The sequence below is a fragment of the Callithrix jacchus genome, chromosome 2 (assembly GCF_049354715.1).
Source record: "Callithrix jacchus isolate 240 chromosome 2, calJac240_pri, whole genome shotgun sequence".
NCBI classification, from domain to species: domain Eukaryota; kingdom Metazoa; phylum Chordata; class Mammalia; order Primates; family Cebidae; genus Callithrix; species Callithrix jacchus.
In genome coordinates, this window is record NC_133503.1 from 24016106 (window position 1) to 24032175 (window position 16070).

At 38.1% G+C, this 16070-nt stretch overlaps 1 protein-coding gene across 5 annotated transcripts in view; it reads right to left on the reverse strand.

Annotated features, from left to right (window-relative positions):
* LOC108589501 (uncharacterized) overlaps positions 1–16070 on the reverse strand; it is a 358276-nt gene that overhangs the window by 255418 nt on the left and 86788 nt on the right. For all 5 annotated transcript variants that reach the window (XR_013532479.1, XR_013532478.1, XR_013532477.1 and 2 more), the window contains exon 2: positions 12263–12372. The gene's annotated coding sequence lies outside the window, so the exon portion shown is untranslated. The remainder of the gene's footprint in view (positions 1–12262; positions 12373–16070) is intronic.

Genomic DNA, 16070 nt, shown 5'->3' on the forward strand with positions numbered 1-16070 from the left:
ACTCTCTAGTATGTTGGACCTGTTTATTCCTTATTCCTTTTCCTCCTCTAGCCATCTACCTCAAAAACCTAAACCTGTCCTCTACACTTATGCTTCTGTTGGATACGAAGAATTATTTCTCTATATAGCTGCATGCTAAGATCTAACAATGTAGTTATTCCCAACAAGTTGAATTTTAAATAATTCAAAACAGGATTTTCTCTAGCAACCAATATAGAATTTCATAGTAGACAGCACTGAAAAAAGACAAAGGGGAGCCCACAATAAAGCCTAAATCACACACTTTACAAATGCTTCTGATGTAAACAATATCACTAAAACACCATTTAGAGGCATTCAATACTTTATTCTGATATGTGGTGCATTTATTTGATTATTGATTGATTTTTCCATGTCAGACAGTATGCTAGGAGCTAGGGTTTCAGCAGTAAGTAAAATACCTGGGATACCTTCTCTCACAGATCTCATAGTCTGGTGGAGAATAGAACCACATTATTTTATGCATGTGCACAGAAAGACAGAAGATGCCCTTGGGATTAGTGTGTTCCAGCAAGTCAGTTTTACCTGTAGGTGGAAATTAAACTTGTGTCCCTAGGTAGATCTATGGGGAAATGGACAAAATATCTAGCAAGGCAAAACACTGGAAAGAGAAGTTGATATGTTAGTGGGTGTAAATACAATACATTTTTGGACTTTTTGTCTCTGTTCTCTAGATTTACCATGATTATCTTTCATGGAGTCAACACAGCTTTGTTCATGGTTATGATCAAAATTCTCCTCACACAGTTTTGATACGTCAGTTAAAGTAGTGGGTGACCCCTCTAAGGTAGAGCTCTTTGGTGTGTGTATGGCAGGGGTTGTGGGTGTGTAAGTGAATGAGATAGAGAGCATAGCTTATAAACTACGGTTGAACTTTTCATTCTATACTGAAGTGGCAAGTATCTCAGCATAAAGGTTTGTGGAAGTGGATGAGAGGAAACAACATCTATGAAAGGGCCCTAGTTTAGTTCTTCGTGGGGCTGGTCCCCAGTACCACTGGGGTACACAAAACTCACAAATATCTCCAACATCAGCAAGTTGTCATATGCAGAATAGAAAAGTGCTTTATCAAAGGACATGATCAGATGCTTCTCAAAAGAAGGATACCAACAAACATAAGAAACAAACATGCCAACAAACATGAGAAAATGCTCAATATCACAAATCATCAGAGAAATGGATATCAACACTACCATAAGATACTATCTCACACCAGCCAGAATGGCTACTATGAAGAAATCAAAAATAACATGTCAGCAAGGTCATGAAGAAAAATAATGCTTACACATTGCTGGTGGGAATGTAAATTAGTTCAGCCACTAGGGAAAGGAATTGAGATATTATTCAAAGAACTCAAAACAAACTACTGTTTGATCCAGCAATCTCATTCCTGGGTATATACCCAAATAAATATAAATCATCCTACTATAAAGACTAATGCACAAGTGTGTTCACCACAGCACTGTTCACAATAGCAAAGACATGGAATCAACCTGGATGACTATCAATGGTAGACTGAATAGAGAGAATGTGGCACATATACACAACGGAATACTATGCATCCATAAAAAATAATGAGCTCATGTTCTTTGCAGAATCATGGATGCAGCTAGAGGCCATTATCCTCAGCAAGTTAGTGCCGAACAGAAAGTGAAATACCACGTTCTCACTTACAAGTGGGAGCTAAACACTGAGTACACATGGACACAAAAAGGGGAACAATGGACACTGGGGGCTACTTGAGAGCGGAGGATAGAAAGAGAATGAGGAGTGAAAAACCACCTATTGGGTACTATGCTCAGTATCTGGGTGACAAAATCATTGGTACACCAAACCTCAATGGCATGCAATTTACCCATTTAACCTACACATGCACCCCCAGACCTAAAGTAAAAGTTGAAAGAAAAAAATTTAATTTAAATTTTACAAAAGAAATGTAAGCTAAAGTAAAAATGAAAACGAAGCTGTAAACTCATTTTATATAATTATTAAAATGTAATTTTTCCAAAATAAAAAAAAAGTGCCTTATCCAAGGCCAAGAAGTAAGTTGGCAAGAAAGCCCAAGGGGAAGGCCAAGTTTTCACTCTAATATTCTTTTTATCACATCTCACTGCCTTCATGGACTAAAGCTTGATACTGCTAAGAGTCTACTCATCCCCTGGATCTCTCTCTGGAAACTGCTGACAGAAAACTTATTTTCCACTGACTGCGTAACACAAATGAAGACTTACACGAGATGCCCCAGTGACCTTGGTAAACTTTTCCCTCCCATGGTGAAGATGTACTGCTTCAAGCAAGACGTAAGGCTGCAGCTCTTATCCAGAAAGGCTCTACACCAAAGGCCCTGTGCCATGGAACTGACACCTATTATCCTCATCATTGTTATAAATGTCAAAGTCATCACATCACTCAGACAAATCACATTAATTTGTGCCAGGCATTTCAACATGGTAAAGAACTCAAATAGTATAATCGCATATACATATATGCTTACTTAATATGCATGAATTCAGCTCTGCACAGTTGTCCCCACCTCACAAAAAATGTGTGTAGGGGTTGAGATGGAGACAGAAAAAAAAAAAAAACACAGAGAGAAAGAAAAAAAATTGTTAAATAATACTGGCAATTTTACCCAGTCGTTTCCTAATGTCTTTGCCATTTGGCAAAATCAATGGCAAATTCCAGCCATAACATTCTCCACTTCAGGTAAAACATTTGGCAAATTGTACATTATGTGACACAACAGAGAGATGCTAACAGTGAGCACTGACTTCATGCCAAATATTCTGCATAAAGCTTTGTGCATATTGTCCTTTTTAATCTTCCCAGTGGCCTAACAAGCCAATGGTGGCTTGCATATAGCACAGGTTCTGGAATAATAAAACCAAAACACTTAACGACAATACCAGTTTTCATTTTGCTTTTGTATTTGGTGTTCAAAAAGTACATCCACATTCATATGGAACTCAGCAATTTCACAGATGAACAAATAGCAGGGACAGTGGTTGTCTTTCTGAAGAGAATACTTTCCTTTGGTGAATGTCTCTTTTCTTCTTCTACGTGGTCTTGGTGGGGATGTCAATCATCATGCTCACAAGGTGTTGCTTTATCTATTACCCTGCCAACACTCAGTTACCAGCATAACTTCTCAGATGATCACCTTCACCTGGTTCCTTTGTTTTCATAAATGAACCAGAGAGAGACGGAGAGATCCTTCCTCCTTTGAGTAAGGCAAAAATGCTTTGGGCTACCAATGGCTACATTTACTACCTCATGGAATCAATAATAAGAAGAAATCTAAATGAAATGGGTTAGAGTTTAGATTACATCAAAAGAAGGAGGTCTTACAGATAGAGAAGAGACAAACATTGTTATGATTCATAAGACTTCGAATCCAACAATGTCAGAAATCTTCCCTTCCTTGAACTTCGATTATTTAAACCAATCAATCTCTTTTCCCCATTCCCCTTCTTAAACTAGTTTGACCTGAGTTTCTATAACTTCCAACCAAAGCAGTCATCATGAATATAACTACAGAACAGGGCCAAAAACCAGAATCCTGGTATTTTCTGGTATGTAGTGCTCTGTCTCCTAAATCATATGTTTTGGGCAATCTGGTGCTTAAGAAATCATCCAGAGAAGGCTATTCAGATAGGGTGGCAGAATTGGAACTCTTTTGCTGCTGAAGAAAAGAGGAAAAATAACAGTGTGAAACTGATTGCTCAGTAGGAAAGGGCAAAATAAAAGAGAACTAGGAACTGAGTACAATGAAGACAAGTATACTTCTTTCTTAATTTTGTCTGCAGTTATTCCTAAAAATCATACTCAGCTGCTACCCACTGCTGACTACAAGGCAACAATTCTTGCAACGGAATTCACAGCTTCATTACTTAGGCAAGGTAACCAAAATGGGGATGGTTTTTACCTTTCTTTCCATCTTTACTACTATTTTGCACAATCCAGGACTTTTGACCTGCTTAGAATATGTTAATTCACAGAATGTAGTCATTTCCCTTATCAGACCCTCCAGGCAGTTTGACAGAAGTATTTTCAGCTACAGACCTTGCAATCAGCCACTCAGACCTGCTGGCTTCCTGTGCCCTGACAGATAGAGCTAATTAGCACTCAGCAGCTTTTGTGCATTATCTCTGACTCCAGAACATCCCTGTAAATGAGGGGAATGTTTGTCTCCACCCCTAAGGGACAAGAAGAAAACCTCAGAGATTTGGAGGTTATACAACTTTTTAAAAGTGCACCCTTCTATCTCAATTCTACTTATTCTTTTTTTTAATTTCAAATTATACTTTAATTTCTGGGGTACATGTGCAGATCTTGCAGGATTGTTACATAGGCATACACTTGTCATGGTGGTTTGCTGCCTCCATCCCCCTGTCACCTACATTAGGTATTTCTCCTAATGTTATCCTTCCCCAATCTCCCCACCTCCCACTATCCTTCCCCTAGACCCCACCCACCAACAGACCCCACCGTGTGATGTTCCCCTCCCTGTGTCCATGTGTTCTCATTGTTCAACACCTGCCTATGAGAATATGTGGTGTTTGGTTGTCTGTTCTTGTGTCAATTTGCTGAGAATGATAGTTTCCAGATTCATCCACGTCCCTGCAAAGGACATGAACTCATCCTTTTTTATGGCTACATAGTATTCCATGGTGTACGTGTGCCACATTTTCTTTATCCAGTCTATCACTGATGGGCATTTGGGTTGGTTCCAGGTCTTTGCTATTGTAAACAGTGCTGCAATGAACATACATGTGCATGTGTCTTTATAATAGAATGATTTATAATCATTTGGGTACATACCGAGTAATGGGATTGGTGGGTCAAATGGTATTTCTATTTCTAGATCCTTGAGGAACCACCACACTGTCTTCCACAATGGTTGAACTAATTTACACTCCCAACAACAGTGTAAAATCATTCCTATTTCTCTACATCCTCTCCAGCATCTGTTTTCTCCAGATTTTTTAATGATCACCTTTCTAACTGGTGTGAGATGGTATCTCAATGTGGTTTTCGTTTGAGTTTCTCTAATGACCAGTGACAATGAGCATTTTTTCATATGCTTGTTGGCTGCATAGGTGTCTTCTTTTGAAAAGTGTCTGCTCATATCCTTTGCCTACTTTTTGATGGGGTTGTTTGTTTTTTTCCTGTAAATTTGTTTAAGTTCTTTGTAGGTTCTGGATATTAGCCCTTTGTCAGATGGGTAGATTGCAAAAAATTTTATCCCATTCTGTTGGCTGCTGGTTCACTCTAATGATTGTTTCTTTTGCTATGCAAAAACTCTTAAGTTTGATTAGATCCCATTTGTCTATTTTGGCTTTTGTTGCCATTGCTTTTGGTGTTTTAGTCAGGATACAAAATCAATGTGCAAAAATCACAAGCATTCCTATACACCAATAACAGACAAACAGCCAAATCATGACTAAACTCCCATTCATAATTGCTACAAAGAGATACAATTCTACTTTTCCTTTAATGGTCAGTTCATATCCTGTGTTTTCTGAGCAGTTAGGAGATTACATCAACCTTTTTGTGATGTTTTCTTTGTCATACAGGCTTGTATGTAATTTTTCTAACACACCATCATAATATATGGTGCAACAACTGCTGGCATTGTTCTTATCCATCCATCATCTATTCATCCATCAATCCACCCAGCATTTTTTGAATGTCTACTATGTGTTAAGCAAAAGTGGAGATTCTTATACCCATGTATAAAAAAGAGCTTAGTTCTGTACTAGTTGGGAGAGACAGATGATAAATAAGAAAACAAATTAGCAAGATAGTTACTGATCATGATGAGAGCTATGGAGTTAATAAAACCACATAATGGTATGCAGAATGAGGTCACATAATGGTATGCAGAATGAGGTAAGGACTGAGATAAGTAAAGCCCTCTCTGAGGAGGTGACATTGAGCTCAGATAAGAAAGGGTCAACCAAGCAAAGATGAAGGGATGGACATTTTTCAGAAAGTCCTGAGGAAACAATAAATGCAAAGGCCTTAGTGTGGGGATGAGGTGAGGATGAGGTCTCCGTATTTGAGAAACGGAAGGTAAGCATGGCTGGAGCGTGATGAGTGAGAAAGAAAACGACTTACGAAGAGGTAGAAGATTCATCCCTCTTTGAAGTTTCATCTAAATGCAGAGGAAGATCATCAGAGGGCCTTCACACCATAAAGTGACAGAAATTCATTTCTTTATGGTGTAGAAGTTTTCAAAAGATCCCTCTGGTTACTAAGCGGAGAATGGACTATGGGTCAGAAAGTTTTACTAACATCCTCATGGTTACTATGAGCCTGACACTGTGCTAAGTGGACCACTTATGCCATTCCTCCTGCATCATGGAGGCACTGAGTATATATAAGTGAAGAACAAGTTAAGAATTTGCCCAATATTTCATAAATATTAAGCTAAAATTCAAATCTACATTCAAACAACTCCAAAGCTTTTATGCTTAAATACTTGATTTATTGTATTCTACTATGCTATAGATGCTTTATCTTTATAGATTTAACAATCAAGGTTTTGATGTATTCTAAGGAAACTTAATGTTCCATGATATATTAATTTTAATTTTGTGGAAATGTCCATTTTTGTGCACTATAACGGTGGTGTGTAGCGGGAAGACTGATGTGTGATTCTTCAGTGGAAAATATGCAATAATTTCTATAAAAGATTTCTCTATAGGATGAGCATAAGAAATATATGATTCTCCAGGGAACTGTGATTCAATAGCAATTTTTTTTCCTGATATATAGAATCAAGAATAAGAAGAAAACACTGCATTTTTCAAATATTACTTCTTTTGTAAGGGAATTTATATGCTATGGGAATATTTGCAAATTGAGGATTTCAGAACATTTGCAGACATATTTTTCAGAATGTCAAAGGTTTATAGTATATTTATAAGTGAAGGCTTGGGAATATGAGCAGGCCCTGTCAGTGAGGCTGCCAGACTTTGTTCTGTCAATATCACATTATTAATTATACATGAAAACCCAATTTGATACAGAAGTCAATAGCTATGAACTCCACAGTGAAATTAAATAAATTAAACCATGAGAATTTTTGTAGTTGCCTTCAAATATGGTCTTGGAGATCCTGGAGGTGTCAAATATTTGGAAGATTTTCTTTTTAAGGAAAGGATGACAATTGGGGTAAGCCTGTCTCCCAAACTGTAGCATTCATTGGGTAGAAAAAAACCTGGATTTCCATGGGGACTAGCAGAATTCTAGTCTGCAGTCACTTACTGAAGTTGGAGCTGATTGGGGGGAATTGACAAAATTCACAGAGCCTCTAGTACCCACAGCTAAGTCCTCCCTAAATTGAAGAGAGTACCACCCCATTGTGTACAATACTTTGTACTGAACAAACCTCTTCTCCCCTTAGAACATACCTGCATTAGGTATTTTCTTCTATGGAGATCAATGACTAATCTAATTAATTGTTCATATATCTCAGAGTATATATAATTACCCCAGATAAGGTGATGACATTGTACCTGTGATTTTATAGAGACAAATCCATCCTAAAAACTCAGATACTAGGGTATCTCTGTGGGAAAGAAATATCTAGATAATCAGGCCACATGGGCTCCCTATCTACCCCATTTACTCAAGGATTCCAACGACTTGTTAAGGTCCAGGCCACAGAGATTCCTTAAATGGAAAACAGTAGTAGACTATAGTGTCTAAAGGGAGAGAAAGTCCAGAAAGTTCCAGTTTTAGCAAATAGCTCCACTTTGCTCCCTATATTTTATTTATCCAATAAAGTTTTTTATTGAGAATTGAATATGTTACATGCAAGGATTCTAGGTGCTTGGGGGATATCAATGAACCAAACAAACAGAAATCCCTGACTCATTCTCCCAGTAACCAAGATTTAGAATTGATCTGGCTATTTTTTTGACAGACAAATGGATAAACAAAATGTATATAAACATAGAAAGATATAATGTGCAACTTTGAAACAGAAGGAAATCCTATCTCATGCTACACCATTAATGACCCTTAGAGGATCTTATGCTAAGTGGAATAAATGAGTCACAAAAGAGCAAATACTATGCAATTCCACCTATATGAGATATCTAAAGTAGTCAAATCTATAGAAATAGAAAGAAATATAAATTAGAACAGTGGTTACCAAGGACTGGGAATGGCAGGAGAAAGGAGAGTTGCTGTTTAATGGGTACAGTTTCAAACTACATAGTTTCTACAAAAAGAGTGTCTGGAACCTGGTGAGTCAAAACACAGGTTCGATTCTGTGATATAAAACAGCACATCACAAAACGTTTTTACAGATACCTTGGTCCTAATTTTTATCACTGAATATGCACATGTTCCTTCTACAAGACAAAAATATTCTGGAGATACTTTTCACAGCAATGTAAATATATGGAATGTTACTGAACTGTATAGTTATGGGTAAGATGGCTTTTTTTGTGTGTGTGACACAGTCTTGCTCTGTCACCCAGACTAAAGTGAAGCAGCATGATCTCGGCTCACTACAACCTCTGCCTCCCTGGTTCAAGCAATTCTCCTGCCTCAGCCTCCTGAGTAGCAGGACTACAGGCATCTGCCACCACACCTGGCTACCTTTTGTATTTTCAGTAGAGATAGTAGAGATAGGGTTTTGCCATGTGGCTAGGCTGGTCTTGAACTCCTGACCTCAGGTGATCTGCCTGCCTTGACCTCTCAAAGTGCTAGGATTACAGGCATGAGCCAACGCGCCTGGCCAAGATGACAAATTTTAAGATGTGCATGTTTTTTGCCACAATAAAAAAATCCTTGCATTATGGAATTTATATTTATACTCATGAGAGTAGGGATGCAGTGGGGCTAATTCCAAGTATATAATAAACATAATTATAAATTATCATAAAGTATGTCAGAAGATGTTAAGGAAAAAAGGAAAAGGTAGAATAGGAAAGGGAGTATTCAAAGGGCCAGTTGCAGAAGGGAGTTCAGTATTAAACAAATAGTATATAAGAGCTTATTAAAAGCAATATTTGAGATGCACTTAAAACAAGTGAGTCAGTTAGTTAAACAAGTAAGAAGGAGGAAGATGCACATTTTAGGCAAAGGGAACAGGCAGAGTAGAGCACATGTCAGGTATACGCATGTTGTCTTAGAATAGCAAGAAAGCCAGGGATACCTGGGGGCCATTCAACAATGTCTTTGTAGGGAAATTGGTTACAGTTTTCCTCCAAGGCTCATCATTTTTATGTCATGGTTGCATGCTTTTCTATTCATAAAGTGCCCAGTATTGTGCTAGGAATTAAAGATAAAGTGGTAAGTAAGACAGGTATGACCTTGTTAACTGGAGGTGAGAGAAGCAATTACATCAGTAGCAATAACTGGTCATGTTTGGTAGGAATGTAGAAAAGGACTAACTTTGACCATCTTGGAGGTCAGGATAGGCTTCTCCGAGGATGGAATGGATGTTCCAGCCAAAATGTCAGAGTTACCCAATAAATGAGCAAGTGGAACAGTGCTCTGGGTAATGGAGTAGCACTTTGAAAGGCCTGGAGGTAACAAAGCTACAGAATTTGATCATGTTGCAAAATTGCAACTCTATATTCATTTTATACCAGTTCTCCTTTTTCCTCTCCCCTTTCTCCTGGCAACCACCATTCTACTTTCTGCTTTGATGAGTTTGACTACTACAGATACCCCATGTGAGTGGAATTGTATAGTATTTACCTTTTATGATTGGCTTATTTCACTTAGCATGATGTCCTCAAGTTTCATCCATGTTGCACATGACAAGATTTCATTCTGTTTTTAAGGCTGAACAGCATTCCATTGTCTGAATATACCACATTACTCCCTGTATTCATGAAAAGTATCTGCCAACAGCACTCTTTCTGCTATTGGTGAAATGCGGAGGAAGATGAAATAGACCACAAGAAGACTGTAATATTCAAACTCTACTATAGAGATTGGCTCTAGAATCTTGTGCATTAACACTTAAGAGATCAGTTAACCAGTTCCCCATTACAGAATATCACATAGTTCTGGCATGACACTTGACACCTGGAGATTATTATGTCTGTGGTGAATCTGTTATGATACACAAAAATCCACTTGTGCCTCACAGTGTGAGATTAGATCATCCTCATTAGATAAGATCTACAGTATTCTAAAGGCTAGCAGCAGTATGAAGTCCACTATATTTCCTGGAATAGTCAAAGTGTTTTCTTTCACTTTTTTCCCCAACATGAAACCCTCTGAATCGAGTACCAGACACAGAAATGAGAGATTTTAATAGCGTGTTCTTTTCCTTTTCAGTAATCCATACAGTCCCTTTCTGGAACACTTGTGAATAAACAGGAATTTAATGGAGTCCAAAAAAAAAAAATCAAGATGGACCTGGTACAGACTAAAATAGTGGATGAAAAGCAGAACAAAAAGGAAAGAGGGAGAGAGACAATCCTGGGAGGCCAGAAAAGCAGTCAGTGAGATGCAGATGGAAGTACACAAGGGAGAATATTTACTGTGGCACACAGCATTATGAAAGCTACAAAAACAAGTTGAAGAGAAGGTAGGAGAGGGAGAGAGGGCAGAGAAAGGCGCAGCGACCAGAGGTGGGAATTGGCCCAATGTAATCATGCCAACTCCCAGGGAGATTGCTGAGGGGTTCCAACCTGCAGATCCATCTGTCTCCTCGAATTCTAGGGCAAACCTCATTAGTGTGAGGAGGCACCCCACGGCTCAGTCCCTACTTCCCGGACCTCAGATCCCCATCTGGCAAGCTAACCAAGCAAGTGTGTTTGCTCTGCCATGAGAGTCAGATTTTCTTATTCACTCTTTTTCTGATAAATAAAATGTATCTTTCCCACTATTTATTGGCTTTTATTTGGTGTACCATGTTATGTTATTCTAGCCTTAGGAGTCACATTAATTCATTTTAGGTTGATTCCTGCAGAAGGTGAATAACTTAACTCTTTGTGTAATTAAACTCTGAAAAGTAAATCCTCATTCTCAGTCATTTGACCTGGCAGAAAGCCAAAGACATGTTCCAGGCTTCCAAGTAGTGGTTCCTTGGATTTAGGCCTGAGGCTGCAGGGCTAGGGTTACTCTGAAGGCTATTGGGTCATGTGCTTTCTCCTGGAAGAAACAGAAATTTAGGGGACCACTGAAAATCTAGATATTTACATTTCTAGGAGGGAAACGCTATTGTATAAAGAAACTTCCCCAAAATCTGAAAAATAGAACCAAAATTTGTTCAAGATGCATCCATGCTTCATAACCAGAGCTTACTTGAGGATGGTTAAAGCTCACATAGGTGAGACTTTCTCTGCCAAAACAAGTTTGTTTGTTTCTTTTTTTTTTTTTCCCCAAGACAGAGTCTTATTCTGTTGTCCAGGCTGGAATGCAGCAGCATGATCATAGCTCACAGCAACTTCAGCATCTGAAGCTCAAGTGATTCTCCCGCCTTCGCCTCCCAAGTAGCTAGGATTATGGGTGCATGCCACCATGTCCAGCTAAGTTTATTTTATTTTTTATTTTTTGTGGAGATGGGGTCTTACTATGTTGACAAGGCTGGTCTTGAACCCCTGGGCTCAAGCAATCCTCCCACCTTGCCCTCCCAAAGTGCTGGGATTAAAGGTGTGAACCACTGCACCCAGCCCAAATTCATTCTTATCAGGGATCTGAGGGCTTGCCTCTCTTTATATCTACCCAATTTACTGATTTATTCAACAAATGTGTAACAAGTACTTACCCAATGCAGGCATTGTGATAGGTACTGGGACTACAGTCATGTAAAATATTTTTTTCTTGCCCTTATGAAGCTTACAGTGTCTTATAATAATTAAGGTTGCATTAGGAGATGAGAAATTTTCAAGCAAACTTTCAGAAGGTAACAGATTACACTCCTCTTCTTTGGGATAGTTGAAGACACTGCTTCTGATTCTTTTCTGTCCTCCATTCCATTGAGAATTGAGCAAGAGCAAGAAGGTGGGATTAGAACCCTATCTCCTGCCTTGTATTCCTGGCTCCTCTGCATATTGCTTGTGTGGCCTTGGCATATCATGTAAACTTTCTTTCTGGGCTCCATTTCTGACATCTATAGAATCCAACCTATCAGATTTACTTACCTCACCAAACTTCTGTGTATTTGAAATAAAATCAAATACAAGAGGCACCTTGTCAATTGCAAAGTTTTATATGATGAGGTCTTCTCTTCTGCCCCTCTTACCTTTGGCTTTGACTTTGGGCCTCAGGCTGATGCAATTCTCACTCTGCAGCATCCAGCTGTGTAGCCCCTTGGGTGTTTGTGTGGGACTCTCTGAGGCTCAGTTTCCTCACCTGTGAAATGAATATCATTGCATTTAACACACATGATGGCAAGGATTTTTAAAAATAACAATATAAGGCCGGGCGTGGTGGCTCAAGCCTGTAATCCCAGCACTTTGGGAGGCCGAGGCGGGTGGATCACAAGGTCAAGAGATAGAGACCATCCTGGTCAACATGGTGAAACCCCGTCTCTACTAAAAATATAAAAAAAATTAGCTGGGCCTGGTGGCGTGTGCCTGTAATCCCAGGTACTCGGGAGGCTGAGGCACAATTGCCTGAACCCAGGAGGCGGAGGTTGCGGTGAGCTGAGATCGCACCATTGCACTCCAGTCTGGGTAACAAGAGCAAAACTCCGTCTCAAAAAAAATATATATATATAAGTTTCAACTCTGCCACACAGAAGAGGCAGAGTCTTGTTTTGTTGCCAGGCTGGAGTGCAGTGGCACTATCTCGCTCCCTGCAACCTCCACCTCCCAGGTCCAAGCAACTCTTCTGACTCAGCCTCCCTAGTAGCTGGGATTACAGGTGGGCACCACCATACCCAGATAATTTTTGTATTTTTAGTATAGTGGGTTTTCACCATGTTGGCCAGGCTGATCATGAACTCCTGATCTCAAGTGACCTGCCTACCTCGGTCTCCCACAGTGCTGGGATTTCAAGTGTAAGCCACCATGCCTGGCCACATTTGCCTTCTTACTGCGCTGCCTACTTCTTCCAGTCTTCAGTTTATTTCTAAAAACCATTAGGGAAGCAAGATCAAGATTGCTGTGTGTGGAAGGGAAACTATAGAAAAGTTCACCTTTCCCCATCAGTAATAATTTTTAAGCACTTAGCATCTCCTCTGCCAAAACAGTAGTCACTCTAGTAGAGTTAATAATTGATGAGATATTAATAATACCTAAAAACATTAGCGCTAACTATGGAGTTATGATCTAAACACATCATACGAGTAACTTATTTAATCATCCACTATCTGAATTAGGTACTGTCATCACCTGCCTTTTGCAGTTGAGAAAAATGAGGAACAGAGAGGTTACATAACTTGATCAGGGTTACAGTGATGGAGAAAATCTTAAGGCCATAAAGTCTGATACCAGTATCAATGTTTTTAATCACTTGGTGTTCTGGGTTCCTAATCTCCATCTTTTATTCTTCTCCCTTCCATTTTTAGTTGACATGTAATAGTTGTACATATTTACAAGATACAGAGTGATATTTTGATATGCATATACAATGTTAAAATGATTGAATAAGGATAATTAGCATAAACATCACCTCAAATATTTATAATTCCTTTGTGTTGTGAACATTTACAATCCTCTCATGTAGCTTTCTGAAAATATTCAAAAAAATTATAGTTAATTATATTCACCCTACAGTGCTGCAAACATCAGAGCTAATTCTATCTATGGCTAGATCGGAAGAATTAGCTCTGAGATCAGAAGAATTAGCTCTGTTGGTTTTGTATTCATTAACCAACCTCTCCCCAGTCTCCCCACCTACTCCCCTCCCCAGCCTCTAATAGCCACAATTCTACTCTCAACTTTCATGAGCTCAAAATTTTTCTCTTTTTTTTGGCTCCTACAATATGAGTGAGAACATGCTCTATTTTCCTTCTGTGCCTGGCTTATTTCACTTAACACAATGACCTCCAGTTCCATTCATTTTGCTACAAATGACAGGATTTCATTCTCTCTTTAATACTAAATTTTATTCCATTGTGTATTTTATATATATGCATATATATGTATATATATCACATTTTCTTTATTCATTCATTCTTTGAAGACAATTGATTCCATTTCTTGGCTATTGTGAATAGAGCTGTAATAAACATGGGGGTGCAGGTTATTCCTTTGATATACTGATTTCCTTTCCTTTGGATAAATACCCAGTAGCAGAATTGCTGAATTGCATGTTAGTTCTATTTTTGGTTTTTTGAGGAACATTCATATTGCTTTCCATAATGACTATACTAATTTACATTCCCAGAAACAGTGTATAAGAATCCCTTTTCTCCTTATCCTCACCAGCATTTGTTGTTTTTTGTCTTTTTGATAATAACCATTCTAATCAGGATGAGATGATATCTCACTGTGGCTTGGCTTTGCATTCCCTGATGATTAGTGACATGAAGCATTTTTTCATGTTTCTTGGACGTTTGTAGGTCTTCTTTTGAGAAATGTCTATTCAGTTCCTTTGCCTACTTTTTAATTGCATTCTGTTATTTGCTGTTGAGTTGTTTGAATTCCTTGTTTATTCTAAGTATTAGTCCTGTGCAATGAATAATTTGGAAATGTTTTTTCACATTTCACAGGTTGTCTCTTTCTTTCCTGGGAAGAAGCTTTGTAGCTCAATATAGTTCTATTTGTGTATTCTTTATTTTGCCTGTGCTTTTGCAGTTTTAGTCATAAAATCTTTGCCGAAACCAATGTCCTGAAGTCTTTCTCCTCTGTTTTCTTCTAGTAGTTTCATAGTTTTTGGTCTTACATTTAAATTTAATGCATTTTCAATTAATTTTTACATATCGTGAAAGATAGGGGACTCGTTTCATTCTTCTGCCTATGGATATTCAGTTTTCCCAACACTATTTATTAAAGAGGATTACTTTTCTCAAAATATGTTCTTGGTGCATTTGTCAAAAATCAGTTGGCTGGAGCATGTGGATTTATAACTGGGTTCCCTATTTTGTTCCATTGGTCTGATGTGTCTTTTTTTTTAATCTAAATACTATGCTATAATAAGAATGTTAAAAGTATATGTCCTTGTCTTGTTCCAGTGCTTGGAGGAAAGGCATTTGACTTTTCTTCAATTCAGTATGATGTTACCTATGGGTTTTTCATATATGGCTTTTATTATGTTGAGGTATGTTCCCTCTATGCCTAATTCACTGAGAATTTTCATTGTAAGGGGATGTTAAATTTTATTAAACACATTTATTGCATCTATTAAGTTGACCATATGGTTTCTGTCTTTCATTCAGTTGGCATGATATGTCACATTTATTGATTTGTGTATTTTGAATCATCTTTGCATTCTTATGATATATCCAACATGATCATGGTTTCATCTTCATATTGCATTAAGTCCCAAGCTGGCCAAATAAAATTGACATTGTTTCTGACTTTCTTATATAAGTTCTGCAAAGAAATTGTTAAAATCTATAAATAAATACTGAGTGAAAGAATAGATGAATGAGTGGTAAAGGAATGGATGGACATTTCCTGAGAACTTTAGAGAGTGTATGGTTCTTCTAGACTCAAAGAAATTTTCAGGTTTCTAAGTAAAATATTTGATAGTCCAGGCTTCCTTTTGCCTTTCTCTTTTAGTTTTTAATTTTTTTAAAAAAGAATAATTTTTTAGAGCAGTTTTAGGTTCAAGTCAAAATTGAGGGGCAGGAATAGAGACTTCTTATGTACCTCCTACCTTTACATATTATCAACATCCTCTACTGTAGTGATACATACAACTGATGGGCCTACATTGACACATCATAATCACTTCAAGTCCATATAATAGGGTTCACTCTGGTGTTGAACATTCAATGGGTTTCTACAAATATATAATAACCTGTATCCATAATTAGAATATCATACAGCGTACTTTTACTGCCCTAAAAATCCACTGTACTCCACCTATTCATCCTTCCCCAACCCCCAGGCCTAGCAATCACTAATCTTTTCATTGTCTAATAGTTTCACCTTTTCCAG